At 35.2% G+C, this 21,230-nt stretch overlaps 1 long non-coding RNA gene across 1 annotated transcript; it reads right to left on the minus strand.

The window, feature by feature from the left end:
* Nucleotides 1-2,595: 2,595 nt before the first annotated feature.
* LOC120324643 lies at nucleotides 2,596-17,531 on the minus strand. Its single transcript, XR_005566105.1, has 3 exons — nucleotides 16,439-17,531; nucleotides 4,388-4,569; nucleotides 2,596-2,956 (listed from the first exon to the last, which is right to left on the minus strand). It is a non-coding gene; the product is annotated as an uncharacterized LOC120324643 (long non-coding RNA).
* Between the last annotated feature and the right edge of the window lie 3,699 nt (nucleotides 17,532-21,230).

Here is a 21,230-nt window from a genome sequence, read left to right on the forward strand (position 1 = left end):
AATTGGAGATAATGAGAGAACAAGACATCGAGAAAATGAAGTTTCAGAGGCTTGCATCATCCCTTCTATTGTTGTTACTGAATTGCAAATTTCCACAAAGAAACAGTTTGTTGAAGAATAATGCTTGAAGAATAATCTGAAACTGCTGTTAAAATCAGGCTTAGGAACATAATTTTCATATGGAAAAATACTACTAACTGAGGACTCTTCCCACTCTCTGTTGAAAACTACAAGCATTAACTACTTTGCTGATACTGTCAATTCAAGCAACCCATTTTAGATGAAGAAGAATAAAGCATAATTAAGGCATGGCAAACAGCATAAAAGGTGATATTTTTTTATCTTTGGGGCATTTATCCACTGTTGTAACAGACAATATGGATACTCTGACATTAAAGCAGAAATTCTGCTTTTTCTCCACTTAATAATACTTAATTTCAAAACTGTGAACAATCTTTAAATCTTTTTTCCTCATTTTGCCAAATAGGAATAGATCATATACAATAGCTCTGAAAATTTCAAATAATCGTGTCAACCAGATCTGATGACACTGCTCTTGAAATGCCACATAATGGTTTCACTAGGATGAAAGTGAGAGTAATAAAATAAACATTCATTTGGCTATTTGAAACAAAAAACTTTTATTGCCTACATCTAGAAAATTGTCACTGCTAATCTAGTGGGGTTTTGTCTCTGAAGGTGTTTGATTTGCTTACTAGGTCAGAAATCAATGTTCTTGAATAAAATCATTTACTTCTATATCTCTGATAATAATAAGATGCAATTCTCTTGTATTTAACCACATATATGATATTGGTAGAAGGTGTTTAGTCTTAATGGGCTAGCTATCTAGATACATCTGTCTAATATTTAAAAACTAAACCACAACTTTTTCTTTTTATGTTTTAAAGTTTTGTTTATAATTAGAAAATATTTCTTCAAACATAATTGTCTGCTCAGTTAAATTTACTCTCACTGCAGAAATTACATTGCTTATAACTGTTTGGGAAGATGGCAAATGATTTTATTAATGAGAAAGGCTAAATACATACAGTTTGTTGTTGGTTAACCTTAGATGGCTGACAGGTTTCCACCAAGCTGCTCTCTTACTCCCCATCCTCAGCAGACAAAGGACAAAATAAGATGGAAAGCTCATGGGTCGATATAAAGACAGGTAGTTCACTCACCAATTGTCATCATAGTGAAAAAAGACTTGGCTTGGGGAATATTAATTTATTTTATTGCTAATTAAAAATAGAGCAGGATGGTGAGAAACAAAACCAAAATAAAAATCGCCATCACTCCACTCTCACTGTTTTTCTTCCCAGGTGTAACACACAGATAATATAGAAATGCCAAAAATAATGTTTTGCCATTTTTTCTGCCTGTTAGAACTTCCTACCAAAAATTCTCTGTCAGCTTTCTGCCGGAAGTTCTCACCAGAGCTTCCTGCTGGAGTTTGCCTGCCAAAAGATCCTGGCATTGTTTATGGTTATCATATATCTTCGAACATCTGAACAGGGTGCCAAGAAACCACATACTACCTCCTTTGAACACTATAAAAGTTGAGGAAAAATTTGGGAAAATCAGGGAGGGAGGAAAGGGAGAGAGGAAAGGGAGAGAGAACCAGTTACCCTAGCTGAAAATCTCTCCCCACCTCCCCCTCATCTGTCCTCTGCCACTGCATGCTACCTGCCTGCCACCAGAGACTGGAACTCTGCCAGCCTGGAGAGAACTGAGACCCACCGTGCGACATGCGTGTGTTATATCTTATCCTTCTACCCTTACCATATTTCTGAGGGCCGAAAGGTGCGGCTGAACTGGGACCCTGCATGGCCTGGGACATGGCTCAACATGAGTGGTGACACTACACATCCTGGCCACATTCCAGAGAACTAAAGCTGCTAAGACCCCCCCACAGCTAAAGAAATAACATCAAAAAGCAGCAGAGACAGAGAAAAAAAAGGGGCAGAAACTACTTCTCCCCCCTCCCCAACACCAGCTTGGCGGACAGGTAGTTTTTGGTGGTATCATTTCTCTAATTCTAGAAGTAATCTTAGCATTTTCCAACTTTTCTTAATTTTTCCTCTTTCTCTTTGCATCTCTTAGCATTTAATAAAATCAGTTTTGTTATCAACAGATAACTTGTGTGAGTTTTAATTTTGCTCAAGGGAATATTTGAACCTGAAATTCTTTCTGCAACATTTAAGCAGATTGTAACACCAGGTTCAACTGCATTCCTTTCTTCTCAACTATTCTACCTCCTCCCCATATTTGCTGAGTGACACAGGCAATGGGGAATCAGGGTTGTGGTCAGTCCATAACACTTTTTCTCTGCCACTCCTTCCTCCTCACATTGTTTCCCTGCAGTTGAGCACTGCTGCAGTGCTGGGTCCCTCCAATGGGGTACAGTCCTTCATGAACTGCTCTGGCATATGTCCTCTCCATAGGCTGAAGCTTTTGAAGAACTGCTCCAGCGTGCGTCCTCTCCACAGGATACAGTACCACATGAGTTGCAGTTCCTGCCGTGAGCCTGCTTCTGCATGAACTCACTGGGGCTGCAACTTCCTTCAAGTTATGTTCACCTGCTCCAGCATGGGATCTTCCAGGAGCTGCAGGTAGGTATCTGGTCCACCGTGGACCTCCGTGGTCTGCAGGGAAATAGCTTGTCTCACCAAGGTCTTCATCACGGGTGCCTGGAGCACTTCTTCTCCTTCTTCTCTGGCCTTGGTGTCTGCAGGGCTGATTCTCTTACATTTTTCTTACTTTTCTCTCTCACAGAATTTTTCTTAAGAACTTTTTTACCCTTTCTTGCACAAACTTTCACAGAAGTAATACTATCTTGGCTGAGGAGCTTAGTTGTGCCCTGTAGTGGCTCTGTGTCCAGTACGGGGCAGGTCAGCCCCAGTGGCTCCTCACAGAGACCATTTCTGCAGACCATTTCTCCACTTGCACTCTGTACACAGGAAATATCAATATTTTCAGTGTTACTGATAACATTTTTCAGTGTTTCATTAAAAATTTATAAATATTGAGACAATATTTACATTTTAATCCCTGAGTCAAGTTTTCTAAAAAAAAAGAATGATCAATTCTGTATAAAATATGATCTATGAGGAAAAGTTGACATAAGATGGGGTGTGTTAACTATATGTGTGTGTTTGTGTGCAGCATCACAGTATCACAGCAGCCCTCAGCTACAAGAAATTTGTTGAAAGAAAGGAATATCTCATCATTCACATTGCATAGAAGAAGTAATATTCTCAAACTCTCTTTAAGAGAGATTAGTTAGATGGGAAAAACTTATGAAGCATAGTAAAGCACTGTTCTTTTCATTTGAATTAGCTGTTGGAAAAGATGAGAGATACTTGAAAACTTTGAGTGAGTTTGCCAGGGTTGATAACTGTTGAGCTATATGGCTGACAGAAAAGGAACTGAAAGGAAAATGAATGTGTATAAAAACCTTGAAGATTTGTCTATCTGCACTTCTGGGTACTGTCTATACACATCTACATTTTGTCTTTTTACAACTACAGAAACAAACCATGTATTTTACAGCATATATGTATGTGAGGCATACAAAGAAATTTATAAATTCAGTTGAAATACAGCCTAACAGTTCTATTCTCCAGAATACTCTATGCTAAAGTATAACATTATCTTAACTAAAATCACCCTCTGAAAAGAATCAGTAATATAAGCCACAAAAACACAGTCTGAGAACATAGAACATTTGCTCAGACTATTGAAATATCAACGAGTCCCCAGATAATGCATATCATAATTAGCTAAAAGCCATTAGGTTATCTTAATCAAATTCTTGCTCCCAATCATTCAGGAAAAATATACATTTGGCTCTTATGTTTGCTTAAAGATACAAAAAAGGTATTTGTGCCTTCTTGACCATGAACACAGTGCCTTAATGATCCTGTAAAGCTCTCCAATAGATGACACAGCCCTCCCTATTCACAAATAATGTGAATGTGAAAAGCTGGAATATCCTGGGCATGTTAAGGATCTGACTGAGAAGCAGTGTACATAGATAGCAGTGCTTTGTTTGTGATGGGGTAGTGCACTGTTTTTTCTTCCCTCACGGATATCCATCCCACTTTTCCTAGAAAGCATTAAAAGAGACAGAACTGTATAGTCCCATAGTTTGAGGCTGAAGGACTTGCTCTCACATTATGAGAGAAAAAAAGATGCCTATTCAACCTCAGCAAAGTCCAGAAAAAACCTGATCCTCGCAGTCATTTGTCTCTTAATAATCATTCTTCCTGTTTTAAATTATCATCCAAGATTTTTTAGAATAAAAATTCCAGAAGTAAACTTGCTGGAGGGGTATGTCTTACCCCTGTTTGAGTGTCTTACCAGTGTAAGCATGTCTTACCAGTGTTTGCTATTTCAGCACCTGTACTCAGACCGATTTTTAAGAGAGAAAATATGTAGGGAGATGGAATACTGTCAGGAAAGACACTGAGTTCTTCAAATGAAGTAATTTGTTTGCATTACAATAAAATAATTCTGTTTCTTTCACTTTCTTTTATTCACTTCTCCTCTTTCATCTTCTTCCTACCAGGAAAGAAAAAGAAATTGTTCATTAAGTGTATTATGTGTATATGATATAGAATTTTTTCCTTCATTAAGTCTGATAAAGATGCCAAAAAAGTTCTCTTGTATTGTGAATTCCTATGGGCAAATTACAAAAGTGAAACTTTCACTACATCTAATCTAACATATTTTCAATTTATTCAAGTTCAAATGGTGTTAAGAAACTTTAATGGATATAAACTGCCCATTTTATTCACTATATGCTAATTATTAGTTTCATTCTCTCTCATAAACAGCTATGCAATGATAGTACAAAAATCTTGCGCTAAGATTTTTAAATCACTTTTAAACCCTCAACCTTTCTCTTTCTTGTTAACTATTATATTCTGTACCTAAAGTTGTTATTCTGCTTTCTTTTAATCCCCATACACTTCTAACAACTAATTTTACCACTTAAGATATTTAAAATTTTATTTCTATACTAAAGAGTTTAAGAATACTACAGTCACGCTTAGCTGGATGAATTGCTTAACTTGCACTTTGTCCTCCATCAAAGTTAGGTGTTTTAATTGAAATTATAAATTTGCTTCCTGTGAGAAAAGGTCATAGCTACTTCTCAGACTTCTGAGTTATATCTAAACTTTTAATATATCCAGCTCTATGAACATGTACTAGACACAGAGAGAAAAGAAAAATATTAGTGTGGAATCAATATTGCCACTATTTTTATGTCTGTAATTTCATGGAATTATAGAATCATAGAATCAGTTGGGTTGGAAGGGACCTCTGATATCATCAAGTCCAACCCTCAACCCAACACCGCTGCGGTTGCTAGACCATGGCACTAAGTGCCACATCCAGTCTATCTTAAAAACCTCCAGGGACAGAGAATCCACCACTTTCCTGGGCAGCCCATTGAGATGCCTGATTATCCTTTCTGTAAAGAATTTCTTCCTAATATCTAACCTAAACCTCCCCTGGCACAGCTTAAAACCATGCCCTCTTGTCTTACTGATAGCTGCCTGGGAGAAGAGACCAACCCCCACCTGGCTACAACCTCCTTTCAGGGAGTTGGAGAGAGTGATGAGGTCTCTCTTTCTTTCTCTCTTTCTCTTTCTTTCTTTCTTTCTTTCTTTCTTTCTTTCTTTCTTTCTTTCTTTCTTTTCTTTTTCTTTATTTCTTTCTTCCTTTATTTCTTTCTTCCTTTATTTCTTTTCCTTCCTTCCTTCCTTCCTTCCTTCCTTCCTTCCTTCCTTCCTTCCTTTCCTTCCTTCCTTTTCCTTCCTTCCTTTTCCTTCCTTCCTTCCTTCCTTCCTTCCTTTTCTTTCTTTCTTTCTTTCTCTCTTTCTTTCTTTTCTTTCTTGCCTTCCTGCCTGCCTGCCTTCTTTTCCTGATCTAAAATTTTTGATGACAATTATTCTCTGTTGCCTTGGAACATTCCAGGTATATAAATTACTTTTTTCATAGTAATTTAGTCCCACTAATTTCTTTCCTCTTCTGTTAAACATAACAACAACATAAAGAAATGAGGATTCTCTTTAGCAGTGCCAGGAAGCTATCTTGTGGGAAATTGAAAAACTCATCTCCATGACAGAGATCCTAAATTTAAACAACATAGTGTGATAATTGTTCAATCAACTCCTTTCATTAGCATGTAACTGATTTAGAACAAATTGTACTGAATTATTTCTTGGGGAACAGCTAGGAAGTTTATCTGGTTTTTAACAATGCACTTATGGTAATTGCTGGGTGTCCTCCCATAGTTAACTTTTTCCTTCAATTTTTTATGTGGAAGATGCAAAGGAAAAAAATTCTCTGTGAAAGATACAAAGCAAAGTGTGATGAATATCTCCCTACACTCTATTTAGAAAGCTCTGGCTTTTTAAATTGTATTAAGAACCTTGCTTGAAAAGTCGCCTGTTTAATTATTCACTCATCTCCCTAGACCAAATATGATTTCTCTTTACTGAAGAAAGAGTAATGATGCTGCAAAATTGCTTGGATTCCTTTTCTCAGTCAATACTACCAATGATCGCTTACTAATCTGAAGCCTGGTCACAGCATTGTTATTTTCTTTGTGCTTGTTCCTTTTTTGTTTCTTTATTCTTTACAGGAATGTGTGATCAGATAGTATTCTAACAATTACCTGTTGTTACTAGGCTATTTTGATCTCTTTTAAATTCAACATTTCATAAGGATACGAATGTTCCTCCCTAATATACAGTTTCCACTTTTGAACACATTAATTTTTTGTATCATTGAGGAGAAGAACATTTAAAATAAATAAGTAATTTTCTTATGAGTAAAAGCTTATTGAGGAAGTCTCAACTTTTAAAAGCATTTACTTTCAACATTACATTTGTTGAAAAAGCATGCTGTTCTGTTTATCAGTGCCAGTCTATTACAGGGTTCACTTAAAACTGAACAATGCTCTCATAAAGTTTACAATTTATGATAAAAATACTCCATAATAATGATAATAAATATTTATCAAATTAGTTCTGGTTTATGAGTTTAGTTCTATTATCAGCTTCGTCTTTGCAGGTAGTTTTTAATTTATTATTTCTTTGTAGGGTTTGTCCCCATACTTTTCATTCTAGTATTTAAACCATTTGTTACACTGACTTCAAGTTTCCATTTGTTTAAATGTTATTTTCTGTATTTTTTTAAAGATGAAAGTATTTCTTTCTCTACGAGAACCTGCTGAGGAACTACAGTATAGGCCATGTTAGATCAATTTTTCAACAGTCTTTTTAAATAGCAATTGAGTTTGACTGTTCTGCATTTGAAATCACAGGAAGATGAAGTCAGAAGAAATCCCATGGAAGACTGCCTGCTTAGACAGCTTTAATTCTCAATTATATTGACTGAGAAAAGACTCCTGAGAAGTGTAACAGCTCTGTAACACTAATTTCCTAATGCAATTATTTCGAGATGACAATATATCTTAAAATGGTTTATAACATTTAAGTGCAAAAAGATTCCCTAGCCTTTTCTTTTTTTTATTTACAAAAAGCTTAAGCAAGTCTTTTTTTAAATTGTATTTATAGTTTTAGTATTCTATTTACGTGTATTGAGAAAATATGAGCTATACTACTTCTTAGGATTTTTTTATATTGAAGGACTCCTATAGATTCCTAATTGATTTTTTTTGTTTGATTGTTTTCTACTTTACCCTGTGGGCAATCAGGATAGCTATGTTTCAGATATTTTCCATTAGACATGTGGACTGGCCTCAAAGAAATTTTATATCCATAGGTTGCAAGTTGAAAGAAAGTTTTAATGATAACTTTCCATATTTTCATTTGAGTTAAGCCATCAAGCATGTGATAAATAGTATGTTCTTCCCCCAGCCTTGAACAACAATCTGCTCAACACACTCTCTGAAGGCAGTATTCTCCCAGGCCTTCATGAATACAAATTTGATGTCCCAACTGTTCTGGATTTTTTTATTTTACCTGGCCAAGGTTAGGATTTTTGTAGGACTTCTTAGGACTTAGGGACAAGTATGTAATCTCAGTAGAAGAGTTGAACAAATCAAGTAATGTTCCCCTCCTATTGTTCCTGGACAGTCTTCCTTTGTAATGCCATACTACCTTTCTAATAGCTTTTTTTTTTGTATCTGCCATTCTGTTTAAAAAAAAAAAAAATTGTATCCTGAGACTGAAAAGGCTGCAATTACTGCACTTATTTGATTGCCGTTTCCTACAGGAAATCTGTGTGCTGTGTGCTGTATGCTGCTACTTGCAATCATTAGGCCATAGTAGTAGGTTTTGATTCCATTCCAAGTGGATAAGCCCTTTATCCCGACGTGTAAGTGAATCTTGGGAATGTAAGCTTATATTTTTCTTTGTGTTTTGCTGTTACGGTTTTGAAAAGGATAAGGATATAGCCCTCAAGTTAAATTTGACTTTTATGTTATGAATTAAATCTGAAGTGATTTTCATGTAAATACTAATGCCTGACATTTGTGTCTTTGTTATCAGTTATTTCCACAGTACCTAATATTGCTGATACACAAAGTATTTTTTTGTTGCTTTTACGGTGATGAATTATTTCAGACCTTTAATTTCATATATATTTTGATATAGGTATAGATTCCCACTTTTTTTTTTCTTGGAAAAGGAAGCTATTTCTTTACTATGTTCCACATACCATTGATGGTTCTGTTCATCAACATTACAATCAATCACTCCTCCCCCTAATAACAGTGACAGTGATGGGAATGGTATCTCTAAAGCTGGTGTTTGTATTGAAAAGGAAAATAAGAGAAAATTCAGATTTTACTTATGGCACTACCTACTTCGGTAAGCAATATCATTAGTGATCTCTGACTGCCAAAGCAAATCAAGAAGTAGAAATGTTTTGGCCTTCTTAGTTCTGTTGATGCAGGTTGATATAGCTTATTTATTCACACTATGCTTATGAACTTCTCAGCAGAATTTTTGTAAGGAAGCTCTATTAAAAACAGTTCTTATAGTAACACAACATGTCATCCTTGTCTTCTAGAAAAAAACGTTCACAGCTGAGCCACTGTCAGGGTTAGGTAATGGATATCTGGAGCCCTGGAAAATATATCCTAATCTATAGAAAGCTAAATGGTCTTTGGGTCTTTTCTCTTTAGGGGAATAAGTCAAATGTGACAATAAATAGCCATAAGGTACTGTACATTTAAATGTAAAAGTGCCCCTGTTTTCTGTTCCAGTTGAAATAGTATGGAAAAAGTCCCAGTATGCATATTGAAGTCTCTTCTGTAAAAATGAAAATTTTGTTGTTAAAAATCAGTATAGTATATTATTATGCAGTGTTTTGACTACTGATCTGTAGCAGGGTGAATTTATGCTGATACTTTTGGTCTGTATTTGGCCCCAGTCACCTGTAGTAGTTTATATTCTCCCTGCCAAGTTCACTGATAAAACAGTGAATTCGTCCTTGGAGGGAGAACTTCTGTATAAACTATTTTAATTGGTGTTCTGCTATTGGTTCGTTGTCTGCCAAGGGCATTTGAAGGAGAAATCGAAGAGGAGGGGAGGATGGCTCAACTCCCAACTCAATTAGAAAAGACCCCCAAAGCATATGCGTGTGCGTGAGGGGATTTCCAAAGTTCTCACGCATGCGCTGAAGGGATGAACTTACATAACCAAGCGGGTGGGATTGAGAACCTCTGGCGGGGCAGTACTGGCCACACCTCCCCAGCCAGAGGTGCTCGTTGATTGTATAAAAGCAGATAGTGCTTCCTTGGAGGGGAGCTAGCTTTACCTCAAGGACAACGTTGCCTTTGGCGGGGACGCCTGCCAGTTTGTGAACTTACTGACTCTCCAGGGATGCAGCTTCTGCTATGGGTAATTATAGGCATGCTAGGTCGGTAAGATAACTGTATGGGCAACAACTGGGTAACTGGGGAGGTCATGCTGGGGGCTTATTTCTCTCCTCCTTCCTCCCTTTTGAGTTTGTTCGTTATGTTGGCCACCTCTTGGTAATAAATATTGGGTTTTGTTGAACTTGCAACGGTGTCATGGTTTTAGATTCAGTATGTTCCGAACCCTCCCTAATACATGATCCTACTGTTAATTTAAGAGCCCAAATTTTTCTTAGCCTGGCTGAGGCAGAAGTAATCTTCAGTCATATTTCTACTTATTAGGACGGAGACATAATATATGAGAAAAAAAAGTGTTGATTAATGTTTAAAGCGGGGAAATTTAAAATGCTCTGGGAATTCCAAATGTATTCTGTGACCACGTATTTAACTTCTTCTGCCCAGAGACTGCAGTGGTTAGAACTATCTGCCCATACAAATTTCTTCACACATACTGACAAACTAGGAACAGCGTGTCTACAATCTGTGAAGTGATTTTGATTAAGACCAAAAATAAAAAAGGATGTGGAAATAAAAATGCTTGTCTATTCCTTGTGCATTCCATTATCAAGCAGTAAATATCTTAGTATAAAATAGCAATAAATGACACATGACTTGCAGTTTTCTCCCTTTTCTTTTGTCTTTATCTTAGATCCAGCTATTTATAGTTTATGTTATTTCTGGTGGTTTATTCTATGCAAGACACTTCAGTCAGTTTTTCTCAAGCATTAGCTTTGTTTATAATTTGTACGCTCTTTTGAATCATTCACAACATAAGCATTTTTAACTCTCAGTGAAATGCAAGTCAATCTGAGAATGCAAAGCCCCAAAATGTTTTTGGGTTCCTTCACAATAACTGGTATACATTGATTTGGCCTAATGTTTTGAAATGTTTTTCTCAACTTTTAAACTTCAGCAAAACAGAATCACAGGATCAATTCGATTGAAAAAGGCCCCCGAGATCCCCCAACCTATGACCGAACACCACCATGTCAACTAGACCATGCCATTAAGCACCACATCCAGTCTTTCCTTACACATCCAGTCTTTCCTTAAACACCTCGAGGGACAATGACTCCACCACCTCCCTGGACTGTATCTGAAAGGTTCCACAACAAGGAACATTGTAGGATAAATGTTAAATAACGGGAAACAAGGTGTTGTACTTACACTGTATACATTAGTTTATATCAAACAGAACATAATTATGATGAGAAGCCGGTGTGAAAGTATAACTTTGTTGCTTACACCTGCTTGTACCTATTTCACAGCAGTTATCAGTGAGTGAATCGATTGCTTCCCAATCAATTGCTTCCCAATAGATTTTTACCTGTGTTGGTACATTTTGTCTCTGACCACAGAGATTTGGCATGAGTGGCATGGACACCTGGTACCAAGCTGACAGGACAGAACCCAACTTTATGTATAAATATTTGCTACATAAAGGCATGCATTGCTCCATATGGTCTGTTCAGTATACAGTGACTAAATAGAAGAGTAACTATCTTCAGTCTTTTTTACTTTCTCTTCAACCCTTGGTCAATTCTTTGTCTTGCACTTACCTTTTATCTATGCTTCTAGTTCCTCAGTGTCTTTGTCATAACATTTCCTTTCAAGGCTAATTTCAGGCTAGTTTACTGCACAGGTTGCCACCTGAAACTTGTGTTGTTTTAGGTTGCAACAAACCTAGGGGCACATTTCTCCGAGAATGCATATTCTGTTTGCTGATACTATGAAATGATAACAAAACAAACAGGATTTGGCACCTTTGTTGCAGCCATAAGACTTTCTTCTTGACTATGATGGACATGCCTGAAGCATTAACTCTTCCTGTTCACTTAGCAACTGTCTACGGACAGGCAGGTACCTGCTTTATGTCTCAGAGGGCAAAATGTCAGATGCTTGGGTGATCTACAGATCATATTTTTATGCTGCTTCTTCAACATTTCCTTCATGTCTGCTTTCCAGTAACTAGTACCGGGTGTAGAGTCAGTGACCCACCTTAGGACAGATTCTACCTTAATTAGCTCCATTCCATTTCCCTCTGCTTAGGCCAGCCCAAACCTGTCTTCATCAGCAAATAGTTCCAGTTACACAGTTCCTGTTAAATATCCAGTCAATTTATTTTTTATATGTAACATAAAGTAACAGACTGGATTTGCACTGGTTCTTTTTTTTGGTATTGTAAATTAACATCTATTTTTTTCTAAAAGAAATTAGGCCAGTATGCCAAATAATATAGTAGATACAGTTATCCCTGAGGCTACAAGGTTGTTTACCACTGTTGTAGTGTGATGCCAAGGTAATTTGGTAATTAGCATTACATCAGGCACTTAACACTCTCAAGAGCAGAGGAGGTGGTGTGCTTTGGACTTGACTGATGGTGTGAGAGGACATTTATAACCAAAATAACAAAATTTCAATTTTTTTTTTTTTTTTTTTTAGTACAAATTGGATATATTAAAAAAAATAAAATTTAACAATTCTGAGAAGAGATGTGAAACATAGGTCAGCTGAAATACAAAACACTTCTGCTGGGATATTAATGTACAGATTTTGGCCAACATGAAAAACAATTGACTACTGCCATGACTATAAAATATCAGAAAACAATTTAACTTAAACTGATGGTACCAATTTAAGATTTTGGTTCTGATTCCTGTAATTTCTGCTGCTCCAGGCCAGGGAAAAGAACAAATTAAAAACAAGTAAATGGTTTCCTAAATGTGCCCCTATTTTAAAAGGTTCATCTACCAAAATTAAACAGAAAAGCCACTAGTGTCTGAGAATTATTCTCCAATGAGAGTACTGAATAAAAAAAAAATAATTCATAATATTTTCTCAATGGTGATGAAATACAGCTTTGACTCAAAGGTTTTTAGTCATTTTTGTTTTTGGTGTTTTTTGCTATTATATTCTTGCTTAATCCAGTTTACAGAGGGCATTACTGGAAAATATATTTTATTTTAAATTACTGGTTTAAGTTGATAAAAATAGCTAAACCAAAACTTTTAATACTCTGTAATGTTTGTTGGAAACTATTAAGAGACTCTGAGCCTTCTAAGGATTTTAAATGTTTCAAGAGTAGACTAATATGTGGCAGGCATCAGTAAAATCCCAGCCAGTCCTGAATATACTATTGCTATCCACGTCACAGAATACTTCAAAGGCAACAAAAACAATCAGAAAAAGAAAAATCCACTTTGAACTGGAGATAAAATAACTTCTTCATACAAAAAGAGCATAAAATCCAGTGAACTGAACACCTCAAATGCCACTGGCACAATGCATTCAAATACCACTTGCTATAGTCTAAAATCTGTCTTCAAACAGCATGGTAGTCGCACGTCTCATAAAAATAAAATATATTTTCATAAGAGGTTATCTTTGAACTGACAGAAACATCCTCCAGACCTAAAACCATAAAATGAGCTCTAGGAAATCCTAAGGAATAAAAGAAACAAAAAAGTTAGCAGTGATCTCATTCCAAACTCTCTGTGGTTCAGGTTGAGAAAAGAATCGCAGCACAGAATCTGCCATCAGTGCCCTAACTGATTTGAGTGTGCCTAACTCCTAAGTTATTACCTTTCTCTCTCACTTGTAACTCCCATTTAAGCTTTCTTTTAAATGTGAAAAAGCCACGGCAATAATAGGGAAGTGGAAAAGAAAGAATAGGAGTTGTTTCTTCGTGGTTACATATATGTTTGTCTGGCACGAAAAGCAAACATCATAGTGGAAATTCTTGCTTATCTGCATCAGTGAAGCTAGCCCACTGATCTGAAAGTTTAAATTTAACCTTAGAACATGAACTTTGACAATAGATGGTTATTTCTTGCAAAATATTAAATTTTTATTACATATACACCTTGTTACTTCGTGTTGCAATGAATCTGAGATACAATTTTGGCAATTTACACGCTACACTTGAACTTTTACTAAATATAACCTTTTAAAAAAATTATTTATATGCATAAATTCTGAAATTATATGATATAAACCTGTGATAACTCTTCTAGAAATCCATTGTAGATGTTTTCAAGCAAGCATACAGCATCTAGAAACAAAGGTGAAAAGCAGAGAACAAATCTCTGTCTTCTCATATACTTCCATATACTTAAGATAGCTGAGTCTGCACAGGCATACAGAGGTTAAAAATGTATTATGCAAATACAGGAACTTTAAATACTTTGATAACTATTAATTACAACAGTCTGAATTCAGCTGCAAGCTCAGGAAGTTACTGGGTGTTGCTGGAGTAAAGCAAGCTATACTAAGAAAATAATTATCGTCCGTGTTCTCTGTTATTTCCTTAAGCATTTGCTTCTTCTGGCTGCTGTCAGAGACACTGCAGTGGGATGGACAGGGCTCTGTCTGGCCCATTTCCAGGTACCACAGTCAGTACAAAGCTGCTGTTCTGTCCTAAACACATTATTAAAAGCATTCCATCACTCTGTGACAACTTACCTAAGTCTTTTAAAAGGGTAAAGAAAACCCCAAACACATAAGAATATAGAATAAAGTTCTCAAAAGCTACCTAGTAAATCTACTGTGTTGTAAAAAGTTCCATATTTTATTTAATATTCCTGATACAATATGCTTCCCAAGGGAAGAAAATAGAATTAGTCTAGGCAAAGACAGTATTAATTAAATAAGAAATAATTAAAACCAGGAATTAGCTACAGGTATTATCTCAGATTAGTTAAATTACAGAGAGAAATAACATTAAGTAATTTGTAGTGAAATATATATTCACCTGTGGTGTTATTATTTGTTTAGTGTAGGGATGCACATATCAAAGTCCCAGTGTCTCTCTCAGAAACTTTTCATAATAACACACTTCCAAAGGTAAATATCAAAACAAAAGTATTTTTCAAAAATGTCTAACTTTTCCTAAGTTTCCTTGCCATTGAAGATTCCAGTGATTAGAGCAGTTCCATCATGTGAATCTCACTAAATCTGGTGTAGGATGGTTGGCTCTGAGAAAACAGGTACCCTAAACATCAAGTAGATGCAGGGAGAAGTTATTTTAGAGGTCAGTCCTCCACTCATCAGAAATCTTGCCCCAAACACAAGGGGGAAAGAACAAGCTGCTGTTAGAAAGAAAAATATGAAGAATTGGGAAAGAAATATATAATTTTCTTGGTTGATTTAACATCTTGGCCTTAATGTGAGGAGAAAAAACAAAACAAACAAACAAACTCAAATCAAAAGAGTTTTCCATCTAAACTGCTTTTAAAAATTCAAGTCCTGTCGAATTCAAGGACATAGGCATAAAATCACTGTATAAATTAGCCTTATCAGAAAGCTTGCATCATGTCCATTATCCAGTCTATTTATTAAGTTTCTAAAAGGTTGTTTTCCTTTCATTTTTGCTCAAATGGCTTGAAAGGTGTAAATATCTTCAGTTGTCCCTTGTCATGGTATATGTAGAGAAGACCTTCACCCCCTTGAGACAAACTGGCATCTCATGCAGGAAGAGGTCTCTGCGGACAGGTACAGAAACTCATAGAGGCCTCAGACCTAGTCATCACTTCCACTTTGCAAAATTTGAGGGTACTTCTGTTTAGAACACTAAAAAAGTTTTTCTCACTTAGGATTACTATAATAATTATGTTTATGTTTGTAAAAGCATGGGCAGAAAATTTATGTCCCTAGGTATCCTAACTGGAGGTGCAGCAGCTTGCATTGGTGAAGTGTGGGAGCTCTGAATACAGGTACTGATGAAGGTTTGTTTTTGTTTTGTTATATGTTTTGTTATGTGTAAAAAAATGCTTTAGTTAATAAGTTCATATGAGACTGAACTTTTTAATGTGAAATCTGATGACAGTGGTATCTCTGTTTTAACCACACATAGAGAAAGAGTATTTAGGAAACAAACAGTTACATATTTAATAGCCACAAATACATAGTTTTCCATATATGTGTTCTATTTATGCAATGTTTTATTAAATGTATTATGCTTATAAAATATTTTAGATTTTAATTTTACATGGAAACGGACCTTCTGGTTGATCAGTCTAAGCTTTACATATTTTTACCTAATTGATATATTTCTTTTCATAAGAATCTTTTAACCACATTAGTTAATTGTCCAGGGCATACTTCTTCTTGACTGCACAAGTCATTTAGTCATCTTTACCTCACTACTTTAGAATCATACTATTATTGCTATATCTTATTACATTTTAATTTTATATCTATTTACTGAATTAAATAAATGCACAAAATAGCATGGAGTTTCCGAATTCAGAAGAATCACATACTTATTTTTTCCTTTTGGATAAGGAGTGTGTTTGGTGCAGTCATTTTATGTAGGAGGGTATCTGTTATATATTTTAATCTCTAAATCAGCATTTTCAAAATTTATTTGCTTATGTCAAATTCCATACATAAATTTCCCTGCTTCTGTTTATGAAAAAAGTAAAATATCTGAATGATGTCAACAGTGGCTTTCTAAAATATAGGAAAACTGACAGCACAGCTGAAGAGAATAAATTGTTTTGAGTAGAAGCCTTGTTAAGCTTGAAAACCTACCTCAAAGGCAGTTGCATGGATGGTCTGTCTCAACACTGGAAGCGCCCAGTAGCTGCTGAATGAAACAGAAATCTTTTTATTGCTGAAAGTGGTGATCCTACACCAGTGTTTCCAAACAGTATAGGACTTTGAGTTTATAAATAATCTTGGTTATAGTCATTTTTTTTTGCTGTGGAGTAATTTCCTACTTCAAACTCACATATGAAGTTTCTGAATGTAGCTGAATGAGAATTAGTTTTGTAGCCGTATGCTACTGTTGTTTAACATTCTGTTACAATCACAGAATGGAAACTCAGTTTCCAGATGACTCTATAACCCAAACACTTTGGAATCAGAAAACAGCAATTTGAGATGCAGTGTTTTTTAGCTATGACAACAATTTTCCTCTCAAGAATAATTTCCAGTTAAGTATAAATCTTACCCATTTTTCTGGCTTGAGTCAGTGTTTACGTTCCCATTTTTGTCCTGAAATGGGAATTTCCACGAGTAATTCATGACGGTGTCTTTGACCTTTACTAGTCATCACACCCTTAAAACTGTTAAGCAAATGTAGTCGGGTAGTAAACATAACTAATTTTTTTCAATACATTCTCCAAACTCTGTATTTAATGTGTCTTACTGATATGTGGTCCCTCTTATTCTTAATTAGTATTCAAACAAAACTACTGTGAAAAAGATCACTATTGTTATTTTTAATTTCTCTTTTGGTTTTTCAAATATATGTATGACATTTCAAACATATGTGCAAATACATAGTAACATGTACCACTAGTACTTTAGTAGTATATTTATTTTCAAGTGCAAACACACAACACATAGTAGCACACTTTCTGCAGACTTTATTCTTGTAATTTCTTGGCTCCAGCACTGTTCAGATTTCATTGAATCATATTCAAGTATTCACTGAATCATTTTGTAATATTAGAGCTGGAGAACCAAGTCTTTTGAAAAAGAAACTCTGTTATGAAAGAGACTTTATTTCCAAAAGGAGAAGCATTCAGCATTTCTCGAAGTAGACTATGTATATATCACAGTTGATTTTTAAGAAATTTAGATTAGCAGTAACAGATAATTTTAAATTCAGTTTCTATACCCTTGTATTATTCAAAGAAGAAAATTGTTTTTTGCAAATTATCATTTTCAAAATAATTTGAGCTACACTTGTTGCTAGGAAAGAAACTACCACTGCCACTTGTTTCAGTAATTTAAAATGGCCATCACTTTTAATCATATATAAAACAGGTCAGACATCAAGTGTTGCATTGTATTAAATTATCAATATTTTAATTAATTAAACTTCTGAATTTTTTTTAGTGAAATAGGACTCAGAACTTTCAGAAAGAGTTTTTGGTTATAGTCAAGATTCCTGTGGAAAGCCCAGCTGTGTTGGCTGTTGCTGAATATATAGTGCTTTAGTTGTCCATTTTTAAAATCCATTACTGCTTGTTTCTGCTCAAGGTATACTGTTTTTTCATACAGTAGATGTTGCAGAATATAAAATTTTTATTTTTTTATCCCCATCGTTTTTCAAACCCATAAAAGGAATTACATTTCTTGATTTCCTTTTAATATGGTATCACATTGATTTTCTAAACCCAAAATCTCAAAAACCTCTTTTCCAGGCATTCAGGGAAATGCATCCCCAAGCTAAGTATTAGTTTGAAGGGTTGTTTTGCTCTGTATGTAATTTCAATTTTCCTGAAGTGCTTCTTGTTTTTATTTACAAGAGCTGAACTTCCATGGTTTCATCCAACCTTTCTTGATAGTATTATTTTATAAGAAATGTAAGCAATAAATTATGCTTGGAGTGACTTCCAGGGTGAATGGTTTGGGATGCTGCTAGGAGAGAGGCCAGACTTCTGCCATAAGCTGGGGATGGGGCACCTGTCACATATCACATCTTGCCTACCAGTTGCCCCAGATCAGCTACCTGGCTTTTATATCATTTTCCCTTTGGTAAAGCTTTTGCAAGTGTTGTGGCTTTCTCTTTTGGTAACCCTAGCCACACCTTGCTTTCTTTGTTTTACCAGAACTCAGAGATGAAGAATCCAGAACCTATATATAAAGGTGTGTATATATATATATACTATATACCTATATATACCAGAACCTATATAAGTATACATATAAGTATCTAAAGGGGGTTACCAAGAAGATGGAGCCAGGCTCTTCTTGGTTGTGCCAAGCAATAAGACAAGAGGCAATGGGCAGAAACTGATGCCCAGGAAGTTCCATCTGAACATGAGGAAGAACTTTATTGTGTGGGTGACTGAGCACTGGAACAGAGCCCAGAGAGGTTGTGGAGTCTCCCTCACTGGAGATATTCAAGAACCATCTGGCAGTTTCATCCTCTGCCATATCCTCTGGGATGACCCTGCTTGAGCAAGGAGGTTGGATCAGATGACCCACTGTGGTCCCTTCCAACCTGATCCATTCTGTGATTTTTTGCTTCTGGAAATGATGAATGTAATAGCCAGTATTGGATCACTGTCCTAGGCCATATTATCAGAAAAAAGGTGCTATGAGAATGAGAAAATGGTGGCAATGTCTACTTTGTGGACATTACAGTACTGTGGGCAACCACTGACTGTGAGGCCTGAGGTGTATTTCTCCCTGCTATACCTTGCTCATGACACATAACAAAAAAGGAACATTTAATATTTTACTTATCAGCCTTGAACTGGATACTATTAAAAAAAAGAAAGTCCATTCTAAGCGCAATTAATTCACTTAAAAACGTACCATGGCACAGAAACAGATGTCTATTAAACTGTGACTATAATCATCATTAGTTGAAGGCAAATATTTTTAAATAACTTTATGATCAGAACAAGTATAAATGCATGGGAATGAGGAGAGATATAAAATAATAAGAGAACTATTTTTTTTTCATTTATTTGATTAAAGCTTAACAAAGTAATGCCAAGGCATTTCCAGAGTTCATAATTCTCATGGGAATCTAAATATTTTACAGAAAAAGGTTTATTGTCTCAGGCTAAATGAATGGCATAATTAGCCACAAGACAACATACTATGAAATGTCACTGCTGAAAAACAATTTTTTCAAGACTCTGAGGGTGAAGCATTTTTGAAACAGTACATTATTATTTTTTTCCTCAAATCTTCTTTTGTTTATGTTGCTGTTGTTTTGTTGTTTGCTGTTTTAAAAATATGGATTTAACACGCTAGTAGTACTGTCCCCTTTGTATTACTAGCACTGAGGAAAGAGTCCTTTTCTTTTAGTAAACTTATCTTCTGCTAAATCTTAATTGGATCTAAGTGGTGACTCCTCTATATAGTTTTGTATAATACTTCCAGAAAGTGGGATGGTCACCTCCATAAAAAAGTGTACAAGACAATTACAAGTGGCTTTACATTAGTTAACAACACACTTTTACTTACAGTCTATACTTACAGAATGAAGAAAATGCTGCATTAAGTATTTTTAACTGAAAATGTTGAGAGTTTCTGACACAATTGGAAGGAAACATTGACCTTTTGGCCACTGGGCACATCTCATAAAAGAGTTTTCTGGTTTTTCAAGCTTTGTTCTGAGTATGAGAAAAATACAATATTATTATGTTTCTTCCAGGTCTGTTGGAGCACCTTTTTGTGTTGTCTGAGATAATTTTCCAGTTGTATTTCTTCTCGAATTTCCACACAAAACACTTTGATTTAATTTTATTTTTAGTTAAAAAAGGCAGTATAAAAGCAAACTATCTGTACTTTGAGAATAATTTGTGTGAGAATAACACATAGGAAATGTTGATCAAAACTATTTTTTTCATTCTTTGTCTAAATTTACATTGTTAAAGGGTAAATTATTACCTCATTGCCAAATAATTCCTTTTGAGAGGAAAAGCAAATTGTATATAAGATTAGGTTTCTTAACATAAATGACTGTCTTTTGCAGAGCAATTTGAGACTTGTGCTATGCAGAACAAGGAGGCTTTAGGGGTCTATTTTCTGAAACTGAAAGTTGTATCCTGTAGGTTCTTTGAAAACTACCTCCTAGTCAACTAGAATCTGAGAACAGAAAAAAGAAGAAAAGCACTCAGAAATTGTGCTCACTGATTTTTAGACTCATAATCAGGTATGAGTCATGGATGCTACATATCACCACACATATATTGCTATGCTGAAATTCAAATTGTTTAACAGCAGAAAAGGATATCCTTAATCCTGATGGGTTTTTCATTTTACCTAATTTTTTACTAATATTCTCTTTTCAGTGTGTTCTGCCAAAATATTCTCAAGGTTTTTTTACAGATTGATTTTCCAGCTCTTAAAAAGAATTCCATTCTTGACTGCTGGAGTCCAACAAGCAAGGAGAAATACTTGGTTTTAAACTCGACTACAAAAGTACTGCAACTATTAAACCATAATTGAGCATCTTTACTCCTTTGTTCAACAACATATTCATTGATGGGTTGAGCTTGAATGAAAATATAAAAATTTTGTCTTTCCTTTAAAAACAAAAATTTATGATTAAGCAATTTCCAATAGGAAAAGAACATTCTATAAGAAAAATATGAAATTTTCTTGAACCTTTATCTTAGGTTGTGATATTACTGTTCAATCCTTCTTTCTTGTCTGTTGCTTTTGTGCTTTTCAAGGATCTTTAATCATTTAACCTTCAGTATAACTTCTGTTATAAGATTTACTACATATACAATTATGACATATACTACAGATTACAAAAATGAACTTAGATTGGGTTGGACTATTTTTTGCATAAAATGTGCTAACCCTATACTTGCAGATCTTTGAGCCTATTTAGTCTTTTCCACTG

Source organism: Pipra filicauda, unplaced genomic scaffold, assembly GCF_003945595.2.
Source record: "Pipra filicauda isolate LSUMZ 115617 unplaced genomic scaffold, ASM394559v2 scaffold61_size3293851_pilon, whole genome shotgun sequence".
NCBI classification, from domain to species: domain Eukaryota; kingdom Metazoa; phylum Chordata; class Aves; order Passeriformes; family Pipridae; genus Pipra; species Pipra filicauda.